The sequence below is a fragment of the Gadus chalcogrammus genome, chromosome 12 (assembly GCF_026213295.1).
Source record: "Gadus chalcogrammus isolate NIFS_2021 chromosome 12, NIFS_Gcha_1.0, whole genome shotgun sequence".
Lineage (NCBI taxonomy): Eukaryota > Metazoa > Chordata > Actinopteri > Gadiformes > Gadidae > Gadus > Gadus chalcogrammus.
In genome coordinates, this window is record NC_079423.1 from 6,990,443 (window position 1) to 7,005,442 (window position 15,000).

Below are 15,000 nucleotides of genomic sequence, written 5' to 3' on the forward strand. Positions count from 1 at the left end.
AAATCACCACCCATTCTCTGACACTTAACCGTTAACCTTGGTTCAAACATTTAACATCACACGCACACGCAGTGTATTTCAGATAATTAATGAATTCAGATGTCACAATGATCGTTTACATGGATAAGGAGTCCTACTGAATCAATTACTGCCGTTTATATCTAACTAATGATTGTTTTTGTAAAAGTGTAACGTCGAGCCTCAGCAGCTTTCTCACTCCTTATGTGCTACTGTATAAAACCTGGTTTTGCGCCTGCACTAATTGCTTACGGCCATACCACCCTGAACACGCCCGATCTCGTTTGATCTCGAAAGCTAAGCAGGGTCGGGTCTGGTTAGTACTTGGATTGGAGACCGCCTGGGAATACCATGTGCTGTAAGCTTTTTCTTTTTCAACTCGAGCTCATTGACTCCGTGGCGTACCGTGACCTGATGTTTACTGCCAACCGCTTTGGAGGATTTAAGCAACATACAAAAACTGACAACGTCTCTCAAAACTGTTTTTGTGAAACATGAGGACAGTATAGTGATACTGCCAGCAGGGAGCACCAGAGAGCTGAACCGACAGTTGTACATTTCTTAAACTTTCACCAACACAAACACGCACGCTCACTTCAGATCATGGGAGGACGTCAAAAAATCCCCACCCATTCTCTGACACTTTAACCGTTAACCTTGGTTCAAACATTTAACATCACACGCACACGCAGTGTATTTCAGATAATTAATGAATTCAGATGTCACAATGATCGTTTACATGGATAAGGAGTCCTACTGAATCAATTACTGCCGTTTATATCTAACTAATGATTGTTTTTGTAAAAGTGTAACGTCGAGCCTCAGCAGCTTTCTCACTCCTTATGTGCTACTCTATAAAACCTGGTTTTGCGCCTGCACTATTTGCTTACGGCCATACCACCCTGAACACGCCCGATCTCGTCTGAACTCGGAAGCTAAGCAGGGTCGGGCCTGGTTAGTACTTGGATGGGAGACCGCCTGGGAATAGCAGGTGCTGTAAGCTATTTCTTTTTCAACTCGAGCTCATTGACTCCGTGGCCTACCATGGCGTACCGTGACCTGATGTTTACTGCCAACCGCTTTGGAGGATTTAAGCAACATACAAAAACTGACAACGTCTCTCAAAACTGTTTTTGTGAAACATGAGGACAGTATAGTGATACTGCCAGCAGGGAGCACCAGAGAGCTGAACCGACAGTTGTACATTTCTTAAACTTTCACCAACACAAACACGCACGCTCACTTCAGATCATGGGAGGACGTCAAAAAATCACCACCCATTCTCTGACACTTTAACCGTTAACCTTGGTTCAAACATTTAACATCACACGCACACGCAGTGTATTTCAGATAATTAATGAATTCAGATGTCACATCATCGTTTACATGGATAAGGAGTCCTACTGAATCAATTACTGCCGTTTATATCTAACTAATGATTGTTTTTGTAAGAGTGTAACGTCGAGCCTCAGCAGCTTTCTCACTCCTTATGTGCTACTGTATAAAACCTGGTTTTGCGCCCGCACTAATTGCTTACGGCCATACCACCCTGAACACGCCCGATCTCGTCTGATCTCGGAAGCTAAGCAGGGTCGGGCCTGGTTAGTACTTGGATGGGAGTCCGCCTGGGAATACCAGGTGCTGTAAGCTTTTTCTTTTTCAACTCGAGCTCATTGACTCCGTGGCGTACCGTGACCTGATGTTTACTGCCAACCGCTTTGGAGGATTTAAGCAACATACAAAAACTGACAACGTCTCTCAAAACTGTTTTTGTGAAACATGAGGACAGTATAGTGATACTGCCAGCAGGGAGCACCAGAGAGCTGAACCGACAGTTGTACATTTCTTAAACTTTCACCAACACAAACACGCACGCTCACTTCAGATCATGGGAGGACGTCAAAAAATCCCCACCCATTCTCTGACACTTTAACCGTTAACCTTGGTTCAAACATTTAACATCACACGCACACGCAGTGTATTTCAGATAATTAATGAATTCAGATGTCACAATGATCGTTTACATGGATAAGGAGTCCTACTGAATCAATTACTGCCGTTTATATCTAACTAATGATTGTTTTTGTAAAAGTGTAACGTCGAGCCTCAGCAGCTTTCTCACTCCTTATGTGCTACTGTATAAAACCTGGTTTTGCGCCTGCTCTAATTGCTTACGGCCATACCACCCTGAACACTCCTGATCTCGTCTGATCTCGGAAGCTAAGCAGGGTCGGGCCTGGTTAGTACTTGGATGGGAGACCGCCTGGGAGACCGCCTGGGAATACCAGGTGCGGTAAGCTTTTTCTTTTTCAACTCGAGCTCATTGACTCCGTGGCGTACCGTGACCTGATGTTTACTGCCAACCGCTTTGGAGGATTTAAGCAACATACAAAAACTGACAACGTCTCTCAAAACTGTTTTTGTGAAACATGAGGACAGTATAGTGATACTGCCAGCAGGGAGCACCAGAGAGCTGAACCGACAGTTGTACATTTCTTAAACTTTCACCAACACAAACACGCACGCTCACTTCAGATCATGGGAGGACGTCAAAAAATCCCCACCCATTCTCTGACACTTTAACCGTTAACCTTGGTTCAAACATTTAACATCACACGCACACGCAGTGTATTTCAGATAATTAATGAATTCAGATGTCACAATGATCGTTTACATGGATAAGGAGTCCTACTGAATCAATTACTGCCGTTTACATCTAACTAATGATTGTTTTTGTAAAAGTGTAACGTCGAGCCTCAGCAGCTTTCTCACTCCTTATGTGCTACTCTATAAAACCTGGTTTTGCGCCTGCACTATTTGCTTACGGCCATACCACCCTGAACACGCCCGATCTCGTCTGAACTCGGAAGCTAAGCAGGGTCGGGCCTGGTTAGTACTTGGATGGGAGACCGCCTGGGAATAGCAGGTGCTGTAAGCTTTTTCTTTTTCAACTCGAGCTCATTGACTCCGTGGCCTACCATGGCGTACCGTGACCTGATGTTTACTGCCAACCGCTTTGGAGGATTTAAGCAACATACAAAAACTGACAACGTCTCTCAAAACTGTTTTTGTGAAACATGAGGACAGTATAGTGATACTGCCAGCAGGGAGCACCAGAGAGCTGAACCGACAGTTGTACATTTCTTAAACTTTCACCAACACAAACACGCACGCTCACTTCAGATCATGGGAGGACGTCAAAAAATCCCCACCCATTCTCTGACACTTTAACCGTTAACCTTGGTTCAAACATTTAACATCACACGCACACGCAGTGTATTTCAGATAATTAATGAATTCAGATGTCACATCATCGTTTACATGGATAAGGAGTCCTACTGAATCAATTACTGCCGTTTATATCTAACTAATGATTGTTTTTGTAAGAGTGTAACGTCGAGCCTCAGCAGCTTTCTCACTCCTTATGTGCTACTGTATAAAACCTGGTTTTGCGCCTGCACTAATTGCTTATGGCCATACCACCCTGAACACGCCCGATCTCGTCTGATCTCGGAAGCTAAGCAGGGTCGGGCCTGGTTAGTACTTGGATGGGAGACCGCCAGGGAATACCAGGTGCTGTAAGCTTTTTCTTTTTCAACTCAAGCTCATTGACTCCGTGGCGTACCGTGACCTGATGTTTACTGCCAACCGCTTTGGAGGATTTAAGCAACATACAAAAACTGACAACGTCTCTCAAAACTATTTTTGTGAAACATGAGGACAGTATAGTGATACTGCCAGCAGGGAGCACCAGAGAGCTGAACCGACAGTTGTACATTTCTTAAACTTTCACCAACACAAACACGCACGCTCACTTCAGATCATGGGAGGACGTCAAAAAATCACCACCCATTCTCTGACACTTTAACCGTTAACCTTGGTTCAAACATTTAACATCACACGCACACGCAGTGTATTTCAGATAATTAATGAATTCAGATGTCACAATGATCGTTTACATGGATAAGGAGTCCTACTGAATCAATTACTGCCGTTTATATCTAACTAATGATTGTTTTTGTAAAAGTGTAACGTCGAGCCTCAGCAGCTTTCTCACTCCTTATGTGCTACTGTATAAAACCTGGTTTTGCGCCTGCACTAATTGCTTACGGCCATACCACCCTGAACACGCCCGATCTCGTTTGATCTCGAAAGCTAAGCAGGGTCGGGTCTGGTTAGTACTTGGATTGGAGACCGCCTGGGAATACCAGGTGCTGTAAGCTTTTTCTTTTTCAACTCGAGCTCATTGACTCCGTGGCGTACCGTGACCTGATGTTTACTGCCAACCGCTTTGGAGGATTTAAGCAACATACAAAAACTGACAACGTCTCTCAAAACTGTTTTTGTGAAACATGAGGACAGTATAGTGATACTGCCAGCAGGGAGCACCAGAGAGCTGAACCGACAGTTGTACATTTCTTAAACTTTCACCAACACAAACACGCACGCTCACTTCAGATCATGGGAGGACGTCAAAAAATCACCACCCATTCTCTGACACTTTAACCGTTAACCTTGGTTCAAACATTTAACATCACACGCACACGCAGTGTATTTCAGATAATTAATGAATTCAGATGTCACAATGATCGTTTACATGGATAAGGAGTCCTACTGAATCAATTACTGCCGTTTATATCTAACTAATGATTTTTTTTATAAAAGTGTAACGTCGAGCCTCAGCAGCTTTCTCACTCCTTATGTGCTACTGTATAAAACCTGGTTTTGCGCCTGCACTAATTGCTTACGGCCATACCACCCTGAACACCCCCGATCTCGTCTGATCTCGGAAGCTAAGCAGGGTCGGGCCTGGTTAGTACTTGGATGGGAGACCGCCTGGGAATACCAGGTGCTGTAAGCTTTTTCTTTTTCAACTCGAGCTCATTGACTCCGTGGCCTACCGTGGCGTACCGTGACCTGATGTTTACTGCCAACCGCTTTGGAGGATTTAAGCAACATACAAAAACTGACAACGTCTCTCAAAACTATTTTTGTGAAACATGAGGACAGTATAGTTATACTGCCAGCAGGGAGCACCAGAGAGCTGAACCGACAGTTGTACATTTCTTAAACTTTCACCAACACAAACACGCACGTTCACTTCAGATCATGGGAGGACGTCAAAAAATCACCACCCATTCTCTGACACTTTAACCGTTAACCTTGGTTCAAACATTTAACATCACACGCACACGCAGTGTATTTCAGATAATTAATGAATTCAGATGTCACAATGATCGTTTACATGGATAAGGAGTCCTACTGAATCAATTACTGCCGTTTATATCTAACTAATGATTGTTTTTGTAAAAGTGTAACGTCAAGCCTCAGCAGCTTTCTCACTCCTTATGTGCTACTGTATAAAACCTGGTTTTGCGCCTGCACTAAATGCTCACGGCCATACCACCCTGAACACGCCCGATCTCGTCTGATCTCGGAAGCTAAGCAGGGTCGGGCCTGGTTAGTACTTGGATGGGAGACCGCCTGGGAATACCAGGTGCTGTAAGCTATTTATTTTTCAACTCGAGCTCATTGACTCCGTGGCCTACCGTGGCGTACCGTGACCTGATGTTTACTGCCAACCGCTTTGGAGGATTTAAGCAACACACAAAAACTGACAACGTCTCTCAAAACTATTTTTGTGAAAAATGAGGACAGTATAGTGATACTGCCAGCAGGGAGCACCAGAGAGCTGAACCGACAGTTGTACATTTCTTAAACTTTCACCAACACAAACACGCACACTCACTTCAGATCATGGGAGGACGTCAAAAAATCACCACCCATTCTCTGACACTTTAACCGTTAACCTTGGTTCAAACATTTAACATCACACGCACACGCAGTGTATTTCAGATAATTAATGTATTCAGATGTCACAATGATCGTTTACATGGATAAGGAGTTCTACTGAATCAATTACTGCCGTTTATATCTAACAAATGATTGTTTTTGTAAGAGTGTAACGTCGAGCCTCAGCAGCTTTCTCACTCCTTATGTGCTACTGTATAAAACCTGGTTTTGCGCCTGCACTAATTGCTTACGGCCATACCACCCTGAACACGCCCGATCTCGTCTGATCTCGGAAGCTAAGCAGGGTCGGGCCTGGTTAGTACTTGGATGGGAGACCTCCTCAGAAGCCCAGGTTGCTGTAAGTAGTGACGGGTGTCACCAAAAGAAAAAAAAAAAACACGCCCGATCTCGTCTGATCTCGGAAGCTAAGCAGGGTCGGGTCTGGTTAGTACTTGGATGGGAGTCCGCCTGGGAATACCAGGTGCTGTAAGTAGTGAGGAGAAAATGACATGAATGACATGGATGATGACGATGATGATGAGGAGGAAGAAGCTGATGATGATGCTGATGATAAAGAGGACATTAAAGTTAGTGACGGAGATGAGGTAGACGATGAAGATAAAGGAATTGAGGAGGTTGACGGAGAACCCACTAACCTTAACGGTAGGTGGGCATATGCAATGGCCAAGATTCTGCAGAAGAAAACCCCAGCGAGCAAACCAACGATACTGGTGAAGAGCAAGGAGTTGGACAAGATGAAGGTGAAGGAGAAACAAGAAAGAAAAAAAAGAAGCTGGAGATCAGAGAAAGGACGGACAAGAAGTGTACGTGGGAGATGATGTTCAGGGTAAAAACCTGACATCGCAACAGATCGGGAGGCTGTAAGGAAAAAAAAGAGAGAGGAAGGAGGATGAGAGAAAGGAGAGAAAGAGAGAAGAAAGAAGGTAAGGGGAAAGAAAAAAAAAAGAGAGAAGCGAAGAAGAAAGAGGGAGACAGAAAGGAAGACAGAAAAGGAAAAAAAAAAAAAAAAAAAAAAAACACGCCTGATCTTGTCTGATCTCGGAAGCTAAGCAGGGTCGGGCCTGGTTAGTACTTGGATGGCAGACCGCCTGGGAATACCAGGTGCTGTAAGCATTTTGTTTTTCAACTCAAGCTCATTGACTCCGTGGCGTACCGTGACCTACCGTGACCTGATGTTTACTGCCAACCGCTTTGGAGGATTTAAGCAACATACAAAGACTGACAACGTCTCTCAAAACTATTTTTTTAAAACATGAGGACAGTATAGTGATACTGCCAGCAGGGAGCACCAGAGAGCTGAAACGACAGTTGTACATTTCTTAAACTTTCACCAACACAAACACGCACGCTCACTTCAGATCATGGGAGGACGTCAAAAAATAACCACCCATTCTCTGACACTTTAACCGTTAACCTTGGTTCAAACATTTAACATCACACGCACACGCAGTGTATTTCAGATAATTAATGAATTCAGATGTCACAATGATCGTTTACATGGATAAGGAGTCCTACTGAATCAATTACTGCCGTTTATATCTAACTAATGATTGTTTTTGTAAAAGTGTAACGTCGAGCCTCAGCAGCTTTCTCACTCCTTATGTGCTACTGTATAAAACCTGGTTTTGCGCCTGCACTAATTGCTTACGGCCATACCACCCTGAACACGCCCGATCTCGTCTGATCTCGGAAGCTAAGCAGGGTCGTGCCTAGTTAGTACTTGGATGGGAGACCGCCTGGGAATACCAGGTGCTGTAAACTTTTTCTTTTTCAACTCGAGCTCATTGCCTCCGTGGCCTACCGTGGCGTACCGTGACCTGATGTTTACTGCCAACCGCTTTGGAGGATTTAAGCAACATACAAAAACTGACAACGTCTCTCAAAACTATTTTTGTGAAACATGAGGACAGTATAGTGATAATGCCAGCAGGGAGGACCAGAGAGCTGAAACGACAGTTGTACATTTCTTAAACTTTCACCAACACAAACACGCACGCTCACTTCAGATCATGGGAGGACGTCAAAAAATCACCACCCATTCTCTGACACTTTAACCGTTAACCTTGGTTCAAACATTTAACATCACACGCACACGCAGTGTATTTCAGATAATTAATGAATTCAGATGTCACAATTATCGTTTACATGGATAAGGAGTCCTACTGAATCAATTACTGCCGTTTATATCTAACTAATGATTGTTTTTGTAAAAGTGTAACGTCGAGCCTCAGCAGCTTTCTCACTCCTTATGTGCTACTGTATAAAACCTGGTTTTGCGCCTGCACTAATTGCTTACGGCCATACCACCCTGAACACGCCCGATCTCGTCTGATCTCGGAAGCTAAGCAGGGTCGGGCCTGGTTAGTACTTGGGTGGGAGACCGCCTGGGAATACCAGGTGCTGTAAGCTTTTTCTTTTTCAACTCGAGCTCATTGACTCCGTGGAGTACCGTGACCTGTGGGGTGTTCCACAAAGCCGGTTTTATCACATAACCGGGTAAGTTAACCCAGGGTTTGCTGTAACCCTAGGTTTTCCGTTCCAAAAGGATCACGGTATGTTAGTTGCTATAGCAACATATGCTCTGAATCAAACCTGGTCGGACCAGGTTTTGCGCAGGTTAAGTTTGAAACATAACCCGGTTTTGGGTATTTCAACCGGCGTTCACCGCAGATTTCATGTGTTCACAATGGCATGCCCTTTTGATGAGAGAACTGCTGATATCAGAGCGCAAATTATACGTGCAATCCACCGGGAGCGATTGATAAGACCACGGCTCGACATCTTGGCATATTGGATGACTTTTTGCTGGAGTGGAGAGATATAGATTCTCGCGCAAATCTTTAATATATTTAAATAGCCTTACATAGCCAACACTACCAATCGAGGACCTGGCCTCAGTTCACTCCAGACTATTTGCGTAGCCCTCCGTTTTTTTCAAATGGTAGTTTTATCTAGGCTATAATGCTGGAGATGCTGAGCACATCACAGTCGTTTCAGATGACCCATCCAAGATTTGTATCGGCCTCCTATCATACAAAGAGCAATATTGTCTGAGTACTATGCCGAGAGGCATTTACAACATAAAGTATAAAATAGTCCTAACGGACTTGCATCCACTGGAGAATGTTCGATCGTAGCCGGCGGCTTCATTACAAGCAATGATCCATCTTGATCTGTGAAGTTGATGAATTGTCACTTTTAGGTTTTCTACCCAGTTACCAAAATAAGAAACATTTGGAATAGTATGCGCTGTGGCAAGCACACGGTTTGCATGTGTTACTTCGAAGGCAAAAAAAAATCGAAAATACAAGAAAACACAAAAACCTACATTCAACCAGTGTGGGGTATGGCCCATGACTCTCTGAGGTGGTACTAGGTACCTCCAGGTACCCCCTCCATGCCAGGGCGCCCTGAATTTATGTTTATTAACAGCTCCTCCACCGGGGTCAAGACAATGCCTGGGAATACCAGGTGCTGTAAGCATTTTCTTTTTCAACTCGAGCTCATTGACTCCGTGGCCTACCGTGGCGTACCGTGACCTGATGTTTACTGCCAACCGCTTTGGAGGATTTAAGCAACATACAAAAACTGACAAAGTCTCTCAAAACTATTTTTGTGAAACATGAGGACACTATAGTGATACTGCCAGCAGGGAGCAACAGAGAGCTGAACCGACAGTTGTACATTTCTTAAACTTTCACCAACACAAACACGCACGCTCACTTCAGATCATGGGAGGACGTCAAAAAATCACCACCCATTCTCTGACACTTTAACCGTTAACCTTGGTTCAAACATTTAACATCACACGCACACGCAGTGTATTTCAGATAATTAATGAATTCAGATGTCACAATGATCGTTTACATGGATAAGGAGTCCTACTGAATCAATTACTGCCGTTTATATCTAACTAATGATTGTTTTTGTAAGAGTGTAACGTCGAGCCTCAGCAGCTTTCTCACTCCTTATGTGCTACTGTGTAAAAACTGGTTTTGCGCCTGCACTAATTGCTTACGGCCATACCACCCTGAACACGCCCGATCTCGTCTGATCTCGGAAGTTAAGCAGGGTCGGGGCTGGTTAGTACTTGGATGGGAGACCGCCTGGGAATACCAGGTGCTGTAAGCTTTTTCTTTTTCAACTCGAGCTCATTGCCTCCGTGGCCTACCGTGGCGTACCGTGACCTGATGTTTACTGCCAACCGCTTTGGAGGATTTAAGCAACATACAAAAACTGACAACGTCTCTCAAAACTATTTTTGTGAAACATGAGGACAGTATAGTGATACTGCCAGCAGGGAGCACCAGAGAGCTGAACCGACAGTTGTACATTTCTTAAACTTTCACCAACACAAACACGCACGCTCACTTCAGATCATGGGAGGACGTCAAAAAATCACCACCCATTCTCTGACACTTTAACCGTTAACCTTGGTTCAAACATTTAACATCACACGCTCACGCAGTGTATTTCAGATAATTAATGAATTCAGATGTCACAATGATCGTTTACATGGATAAGGAGTCCTACTGAATCAATTACTGCCGTTTATATCTAACTAATGATTGTTTTTGTAAAAGTGTAACGTCAAGCCTCAGCAGCTTTCTCACTCCTTATGTGCTACTGTATAAAACCTGGTTTTGCGCCTGGACTAATTGCTTGCGGCCATACCACCCTGAACACGCCCGATCTCGTCTGATCTAGGAAGCTAAGCAGGGTCGGGCCTGGTTAGTACATGGATGGGAGACCGCCTGGGAGACCGCCTGGGAAAACCAGGTGCGGTAAGCTTCTTCTTTTTCAACTCGAGCTCATTGCCTCCATGGCCTACCGTGGCGTACCGTGACCTGATGTTTACTGCCAACCGCTTTGGAGGATTTAAGCAACATACAAAAACTGACAACGTCTCTCAAAACTATTTTTGTGAAAAATGAGGACAGTATAGTGATACTGCCAGCAGGGAGCACCAGAGAGCTGAACCGACCTTTGTACATTTCTTAAACTTTCACCAACACAAACACGCACGCTCACTTCAGATCATGGGAGGACGTCAAAAAATCACCACCCATTCTCTGACACTTTAACCGTTAACCTTGGTTCAAACATTTAACATCACACGCACACGCAGTGTATTTCAGATAATTAATGAATTCAGATGTCACAATGATCGTTTACATGGATAAGGAGTCATACTGAATCAATTACTGCCGTTTATATCTAACTAATGATTGTTTTTGTAAAAGTGTAACGTCGAGCCTCAGCAGCTTTCTCACTCCTTATGTGCTACTGTATAAAACCTGGTTTTGCGCCTGCACTAATTGCTTACGGCCATACCACCCTGAACACACCCGATCTCGTTTGATCTCGGAAGCTAAGCAGGATCGGGCCTGGTTAGTACTTGGATGGGAGACCGCCTAGGAATACTAGGTGCTGTAAGCTTTTTCTTTTTCAACTCGAGCTCATTGACTCCGTGGCGTACCGTGACCTGATGTTTACTGCCAACCGCTTTGGAGGATTTAAGCAACATACAAAATCTAACAACGTCTCTCAAAACTATTTTTGTGAAACATGAGGACAGTATAGTGATACTGCCAGCAGGGAGCACCAGAGAGCTGAACCGACAGTTGTACATTTCTTAAACTTTCACCAACACAAACACGCACGCTCACTTCAGATCATGGGAGGACGTCAAAAAATCACCACCCATTCTCTGACACTTTAACCGTTAACCTTGGTTCAAACATTTAACATCACACGCACACGCAGTGTATTTCAGATAATTAATGAATTCAGATGTCACAATGATCGTTTACATGGATAAGGAGTCCTACTGAATCAATTACTGCCGTTTATATCTAACTAATGATTGTTTTTGTAAAAGTGTAACGTCGAGCCGCAGCAGCTTTCTCACTCCTTATGTGCTACTGTATAAAACCTGGTTTTGAGCCTACACTAATTGTTTATAGCCATACCGCCCTGAACACGCCCGATCTCGTCTGATCTCGGAAGCTAAGCAGGGTCGTGCCTGGTTAGTACTTGGATGGGAGACCGCCTGGGAATACCAGGTGCTGTAAGCTTTTTCTTTTTCAACTCGAGCTCATTGACTCCGTGGCCTACCGTGGCGTACCGTGACCTGATGTTTACTGCCAACCGCTTTGGAGGATTTAAGCAACATACAAAAACTGACAACGTCTCTCAAAACTATTTTTGTGAAACATGAGGACAGTATAGTGATACTGCCAGCAGGGAGCACCAGAGAGCTGAACCGACAGTTGTACATTTCTTAAACTTTCACCAACACAAACACGCACGCTCACTTCAGATCATGGGAGGACGTCAAAAAATCACCACCCATTCTCTGACACTTTAACCGTTAACCTTGGTTCAAACATTTAACATCACACGCACACGCAGTGTATTTCAGATAATTAATGAATTCAGATGTCACAATGATCGTTTACATGGATAAGGAGTCCTACTGAATCAATTACTTCCGTTTATATCTAACTAATGATTGTTTTTGTAAAAGTGTAACGTCGAGCCTCAGCAGCTTTCTCACTCCTTATGTGCTACTGTATAAAACCTGGTTTTGCGCCTACACTAATTGCTTACGGCCATACCACCCTGAACACGCCCGATCTCGTCTGATCTCGGAAGCTAAGCAGGGTCGGGCCTGGTTAGTACTTGGATGGGAGACCGCCTGGGAATACCAGGTGCTGTAAGCATTTTCTTTTTCAACTCGAGCTCATTGACTCCGTGGCGTACCGTGACCTGATGTTTACTGCCAACCGCTTTGGAGGATTTAAGCAACATACAAAAACTGACAACGTCTCTCAAAACTATTTTTGTGAAACATGAGGACAGTATAGTGATACTGCCAGCAGGGAGCACCAGAGAGCTGAACCGACAGTTGTACATTTCTTAAACTTTCACCAACACAAACACGCACGCTCACTTCAGATCATGGGAGGACGTCAAAAAATCACCACCCATTCTCTGACACTTTAACCGTTAACCTTGGTTCAAACATTTAACATCACACGCTCACGCAGTGTATTTCAGATAATTAATGAATTCAGATGTCACAATGATCGTTTACATGGATAAGGAGTCCTACTGAATCAATTACTGCCGTTTATATCTAACTAATGATTGTTTTTGTAAGAGTGTAACGTCGAGCCTCAGCAGCTTTCTCACTCCTCATGTGCTACTGTATAAAACCTGGTTTTGCGCCTGTACTAATTGATTATGGCCATACCACCCTAAACACGCCCGATCTCGTCTGATCTCGGAAGCTAAGCAGGGTCGGGCCTGGTTAGTACTTGGATGGGAGACCGCCTGGGAATACCAGGTGCTGTAAGCTTTTTCTTTTTCAACTCGAGCTCATTGACTCCGTGGCGTACCGTGACCTGATGTTTACTGCCAACCGCTTTGGAGGATTTAAGCAACATACAAAAACTGACAACGTCTCTCAAAACTATTTTTGTGAAACATGAGGACAGTATAGTGATACTGCCAGCAGGGAGCACCAGAGAGCTGAACCGACAGTTGTACATTTCTTAAACTTTCACCAACACAAACACGCACGCTCACTTCAGATCATGGGAGGACGTCAAAAAATCACCACCCATTCTCTGACACTTTAACCGTTAACCTTGGTTCAAACATTTAACATCACACGCACACGCAGTGTATTTCAGATAATTAATGAATTCAGATGTCACAATGATCGTTTACATGGATAAGGAGTCCTACTGAATCAATTACTGCCGTTTATATCTAACTAATGATTGTTTTTGTAAGAGTGTAACGTCGAGCCTCAGCAGCTTTCTCACTCCTTATGTGCTACTGTATAAAACCTGGTTTTGCGCCTGTACTAATTGATTATGGCCATACCACCCTAAACACGCCAGATCTCGTCTGATCTCGGAAGCTAAGCAGGGTCGGGCCTGGTTAGTACTTGGATGGGAGACCGCCTGGGAATACCAGGTGCTGTAAGCTATTACTTTATCAACTCGAGCTCATTGACTCCGTGGCGTACCGTGACCTGATGTTTACTGCCTACGGCTTTGGAGGATTTAAGCAACATACAAAAACTGACAACGTCTCTCAAAACTATTTTTGTGAAACATGAGGACAGTATAGTGATACTGCCAGCAGGGAGCACCAGAGAGCTGAACCGACAGTTGTACATTTCTTAAACTTTCACCAACACAAACACGCACGCTCACTTCAGATCATGGGAGGACGTCAAAAAATCACCACCCATTCTCTGACACTTTAACCGTTAACCTTGGTTCAAACATCACACGCACACGCAGTGTATTTCAGATAATTAATGAATTCAGATGTCACAATGATCGTTTACATGGATAAGGAGTCCTACTGAATCAATTACTGCCGTTTATATCTAACTAATGATTGTTTTTGTAAAAGTTTAACGTCGAGCCTCAGCAGCTTTCTCACTCCTTATGTGCTACTGTATAAAACCTGGTTTTGCGCCTGCATTAATTGCATACGGCCATACCACCCTGAACACGCACGATCTCGTCTGAACTCGGAAGCTGAGCAGGGTCGGGGTTGGTTAGTACTTGGATGGGAGACCGCCTGGGAATACCAGGTGCTGTAAGCTTTTTCTTTTTCAACTCGAGCTCATTGACTCCGTGGCGTACCGTGACCTGATGTTTACTGCCTACGGCTTTGGAGGATTTAAGCAACATACAAAAACTGACAACGTCTCTCAAAACTATTTTTGTGAAACATGAGGACAGTATAGTGATACTGCCAGCAGGGAGCACCAGAGAGCTGAACCGACAGTTGTACATTTCTTAAACTTTCACCAACACAAACACACACGCTCACTTCAGATCATGGGAGGACGTCAAAAAATCACCACCCATTCTCTGACACTTTAACCGTTAACCTTGGTTCAAACATTTAACATCACACGCACACGCAGTGTATTTCAGATAATTAATGAATTCAGATGTCACAATGATCGTTTACATGGATAAGGAGTCCTACTGAATCAATTACTGCCGTTTATATCTAACTAATGATTGTTTTTGTAAAAGTGTAACGTCGAGCCTCAGCAGCTTTCTCACTCCTTATGTGCTACTGTATAAAACCTGGTTTTGCGCCTGCACTAATTTCATACGGCCATACCAC

At 44.0% G+C, this 15,000-nt stretch overlaps 17 non-coding genes and 4 pseudogenes across 17 annotated transcripts; all 21 read left to right on the forward strand.

Annotated features, from left to right (window-relative positions):
* Positions 1 to 264: 264 nt before the first annotated feature.
* Positions 265 to 383, forward strand: LOC130395861 (5S ribosomal RNA). Its single transcript, XR_008898866.1, has one exon. It is a non-coding gene; the product is annotated as a 5S ribosomal RNA (ribosomal RNA).
* Positions 384 to 902: 519 nt separating this feature from the next.
* LOC130399910 (5S ribosomal RNA) lies at positions 903 to 1,021 on the forward strand. Its single transcript, XR_008902403.1, has one exon. It is a non-coding gene; the product is annotated as a 5S ribosomal RNA (ribosomal RNA).
* A 528-nt stretch (positions 1,022 to 1,549) lies between these two features.
* Positions 1,550 to 1,668, forward strand: LOC130399926 (5S ribosomal RNA). Its single transcript, XR_008902418.1, has one exon. It is a non-coding gene; the product is annotated as a 5S ribosomal RNA (ribosomal RNA).
* A 519-nt stretch (positions 1,669 to 2,187) lies between these two features.
* Positions 2,188 to 2,318, forward strand: LOC130395846 (5S ribosomal RNA; annotated as a pseudogene).
* A 519-nt stretch (positions 2,319 to 2,837) lies between these two features.
* On the forward strand, positions 2,838 to 2,956 carry LOC130399911 (5S ribosomal RNA). The gene has a single exon (XR_008902404.1). It is a non-coding gene; the product is annotated as a 5S ribosomal RNA (ribosomal RNA).
* A 528-nt stretch (positions 2,957 to 3,484) lies between these two features.
* LOC130400320 (5S ribosomal RNA) lies at positions 3,485 to 3,603 on the forward strand. The gene has a single exon (XR_008902796.1). It is a non-coding gene; the product is annotated as a 5S ribosomal RNA (ribosomal RNA).
* Positions 3,604 to 4,122: 519 nt separating this feature from the next.
* Positions 4,123 to 4,241, forward strand: LOC130395402 (5S ribosomal RNA). Its single transcript, XR_008898461.1, has one exon. It is a non-coding gene; the product is annotated as a 5S ribosomal RNA (ribosomal RNA).
* Positions 4,242 to 4,760: 519 nt separating this feature from the next.
* On the forward strand, positions 4,761 to 4,879 carry LOC130399698 (5S ribosomal RNA). Its single transcript, XR_008902200.1, has one exon. It is a non-coding gene; the product is annotated as a 5S ribosomal RNA (ribosomal RNA).
* A 529-nt stretch (positions 4,880 to 5,408) lies between these two features.
* LOC130400296 (5S ribosomal RNA) lies at positions 5,409 to 5,527 on the forward strand. Its single transcript, XR_008902769.1, has one exon. It is a non-coding gene; the product is annotated as a 5S ribosomal RNA (ribosomal RNA).
* A 529-nt stretch (positions 5,528 to 6,056) lies between these two features.
* Positions 6,057 to 6,176, forward strand: LOC130394132 (5S ribosomal RNA). The gene has a single exon (XR_008897320.1). It is a non-coding gene; the product is annotated as a 5S ribosomal RNA (ribosomal RNA).
* A 1,298-nt stretch (positions 6,177 to 7,474) lies between these two features.
* Positions 7,475 to 7,593, forward strand: LOC130395297 (5S ribosomal RNA). Its single transcript, XR_008898370.1, has one exon. It is a non-coding gene; the product is annotated as a 5S ribosomal RNA (ribosomal RNA).
* Positions 7,594 to 8,122: 529 nt separating this feature from the next.
* LOC130399509 (5S ribosomal RNA) lies at positions 8,123 to 8,241 on the forward strand. Its single transcript, XR_008902016.1, has one exon. It is a non-coding gene; the product is annotated as a 5S ribosomal RNA (ribosomal RNA).
* Positions 8,242 to 9,844: 1,603 nt separating this feature from the next.
* On the forward strand, positions 9,845 to 9,963 carry LOC130400794 (5S ribosomal RNA). The gene has a single exon (XR_008903267.1). It is a non-coding gene; the product is annotated as a 5S ribosomal RNA (ribosomal RNA).
* Positions 9,964 to 10,492: 529 nt separating this feature from the next.
* On the forward strand, positions 10,493 to 10,623 carry LOC130396173 (5S ribosomal RNA; annotated as a pseudogene).
* A 529-nt stretch (positions 10,624 to 11,152) lies between these two features.
* On the forward strand, positions 11,153 to 11,271 carry LOC130394458 (5S ribosomal RNA). Its single transcript, XR_008897614.1, has one exon. It is a non-coding gene; the product is annotated as a 5S ribosomal RNA (ribosomal RNA).
* Positions 11,272 to 11,790: 519 nt separating this feature from the next.
* On the forward strand, positions 11,791 to 11,909 carry LOC130394626 (5S ribosomal RNA). The gene has a single exon (XR_008897766.1). It is a non-coding gene; the product is annotated as a 5S ribosomal RNA (ribosomal RNA).
* Positions 11,910 to 12,438: 529 nt separating this feature from the next.
* Positions 12,439 to 12,557, forward strand: LOC130399549 (5S ribosomal RNA). Its single transcript, XR_008902057.1, has one exon. It is a non-coding gene; the product is annotated as a 5S ribosomal RNA (ribosomal RNA).
* A 519-nt stretch (positions 12,558 to 13,076) lies between these two features.
* Positions 13,077 to 13,195, forward strand: LOC130394337 (5S ribosomal RNA). The gene has a single exon (XR_008897506.1). It is a non-coding gene; the product is annotated as a 5S ribosomal RNA (ribosomal RNA).
* A 519-nt stretch (positions 13,196 to 13,714) lies between these two features.
* Positions 13,715 to 13,833, forward strand: LOC130395272 (5S ribosomal RNA). The gene has a single exon (XR_008898347.1). It is a non-coding gene; the product is annotated as a 5S ribosomal RNA (ribosomal RNA).
* A 512-nt stretch (positions 13,834 to 14,345) lies between these two features.
* LOC130395981 (5S ribosomal RNA) lies at positions 14,346 to 14,464 on the forward strand (annotated as a pseudogene).
* Positions 14,465 to 14,983: 519 nt separating this feature from the next.
* LOC130395994 (5S ribosomal RNA) overlaps positions 14,984 to 15,000 on the forward strand; it is a 119-nt pseudogene continuing 102 nt past the window's right edge.